This window comes from Carassius auratus, chromosome 41 (assembly GCF_003368295.1).
Source record: "Carassius auratus strain Wakin chromosome 41, ASM336829v1, whole genome shotgun sequence".
Classification (NCBI taxonomy): domain Eukaryota; kingdom Metazoa; phylum Chordata; class Actinopteri; order Cypriniformes; family Cyprinidae; genus Carassius; species Carassius auratus.
Genome location: NC_039283.1, coordinates 10006232 through 10009016, shown reverse-complemented (window position 1 = coordinate 10009016; position 2785 = coordinate 10006232).

Genomic DNA, 2785 nt, shown 5'->3' with positions numbered 1-2785 from the left:
TTTTTGTTATGTGTCTGAGCTATGTATGTTGTTTTTGTGATTGTATAAGCTAATAAATGCTTTCATGCTTTAATAAGCTTTCATCATGACAATTTTTCCAATTCCTAGATACATCTTACATCAGGGATAGGCAACTCCGGTCCTGGAGGGCCACTATCCTGCAGAGTTTAGCTCCAACCCTAATTAAACACACCTGAACAAGGCAATCAGTGTTTTCGGGATTACTAGATAGATACAGGCAGGTGAGTTTTTCTGAGGGCTGAAGCTAAACTCTGCAGGATAGTGGCCCTCCAGGACCAGAGTTGCCTATCTCACATGGATACACAGATAACATTTATTCAAAAAGATAATATGGCTAAATCTATCAATATTTATGTAGATGTTTTCAAGGTATTCAATACATTATTTTAATAATATAATTTCAGTCTTATTATTGGTAAAACATTACAGTATGCTGTAAGACAGAACACTACAATGTGGGCAGAGTGGGTCACATGTGAGTCCCATATCCTGCAATGCAGGCCAGGGGGTCTTCAACGCCAGTATAGCTTCAATGTACATATTTAGTCAACGGTTTTGTCACCAGCAACAACACTTTGCTCAGTTTTGAACTTTTGGAGTGTAGTTGAAGCCCATTCACAGCAGTCCACCCATCCCAGCCCGGAAGAACTACAAATAACACTAGCCTTGTAACTTGTGTTCTGTGGTGCGTTTCTAGTGGAAAGCTGTATTTTTAAAATATAGTGATATTTTCCTCATAAGCAGAAGTTGGCAATGTAGAATTTTGGATATACCCTGTTTTTTTTTTTTTTGGGGGGGGGGGGATGGGGTAGGATGGGGAACACACTGGTGTCATCAGATTTAAAAAATGTAATCATTAGGTCAAAATAGCTTATTACCATATTTGACAGTGTTTACGGTTAAACATTGGACACCATATCTGCATGACAGCTAAGGTCCAAAGCTTTCTATAAAAGCTGGTACTGTGTGTGTAGCCTTCAAACATGTACTGGGTTCAAGGTTCAGAGCAGAGGTCAGTAATTCAAATCAGGAGTAATATATTCTCTTCAGACTCACATATGTTACTGTTGAGGCTGAGACCTTTCCAGTGATGTGCTTGCTATAGTCCTATGGCAATGTTTTAATTTTTACATATCATGAAGTCCACTTTGCAGGCAATATCCTCTTTTATGGTCCCCAGAGGGATGCCTTGAGTTCAAATGCTTCACACATAAGACTTAAAATATTATTTTATCATACACCCAACATATTAAACACAAACAAAGTAAGATGTAGCCAGATTGAAACACATCAAAGCCACAGTCTATTGCTCATCTTTCAACCTACACACAACGCATTATATCATGAAGCTATTGCACAACCACTGCAGCTTAAAGCAACATTATTTTTTTTTTTTTAATTGAGGTAGGTTTAAATTAGAGCTCATACTTGCAGAGTTGTAAAAAGGTAGCAAAAATTTTACTCAAGTGAAAGTACAAGTTTACTCAATTAAAAGAGAACGAAAAATGCAATGGCACAGGTCAAACATGTATATTTAGTTCAACAACAACAATTAAAATGAAACAGCGGAATACTGAAAAATACAAATAAAACGGAAAGGGATTAAAAGGAAACTCCATCATTTCAACCCTCATGCCATCCTATATGACTTTTATTTATCAGATGAACACAAACTAAGTGTTTAAATTGTGTAAAAATCATTTCTCTTTATATAATGCAAGTGTATGGGAAATCCAAAAATGACACTTGAAAAAACTATACACAAAGAAAATATGAACAGACCCATGCAACCCCATTAATGAATCACTGTCTTCTGAAGTGAAACTATAGGCATATGTAAGAAAAATACAAATAACAATATTTAAATCTTTACCGTCATGTTCCCTTCGTGTGGTTTTCTGAAGTGGTCCTGTCCCCTTGCATTATATGGACAAAAAAATCTTGCTTGTGTTCATGTGAAGAAAGAAAGTCATGAACATCTGGAATGACAGAGGTTAAGTAAAAAGTGAGAGAATATTAATTTTTGGGTAAACTATCCCTTTAAAGAGCAAGATGTGATGGAGAGGCTAGAAATATATTCCAGACAGAATACAAGAATGCGTTGAATTAATGAGGAGAGTCCTAGAATTAAAACATACAACGTTAAAGTTTTTAAAGGCCACTTTATATGTTTTGTCTATTCAACAATGTCACTGCTAAAAGGACAATTCATCTTTTAAATGTTTGTTTGGGGCATTTAGAGATTTAACACATTTTGATAAAGAATTATTTGTGACCAATTAGATTAATGAGAAAAAGCATGTAATTATTAAGATTAAAAAAACTATTCACTGACAGTCCTAATTCCTACTTAATGATTCACTTAATGACATTGTAAATACAACTTATCCACCACCTGATAAAAACATCACTAAACATGAACAATTAATTTAGCATATAATGTTATCTAAACACTTTTTTGGAGATTTGTAACATTTAATAAAAAAAAATTCCACCAAAAAATTATCATCACAGATTTTATTTGCACTCAGTTTTGTGCATTCAGCTAATAATATAACATAGCTATTGGCTATATAAAAACAGAACAAATTATCAATAAACCTTTTTGGGCGGGAAAATGCAACTTTGCTATATCTTTTGAAGCCAGACATTTACCTGATGAAAGTCATAATTGAAGTAGAAATATGTGTGTTTGATGCATGAAAACAATGATCATAAGTTCTCACGTCAGGCACACGTTTGAGCTTCTGTTTACCATATTTAA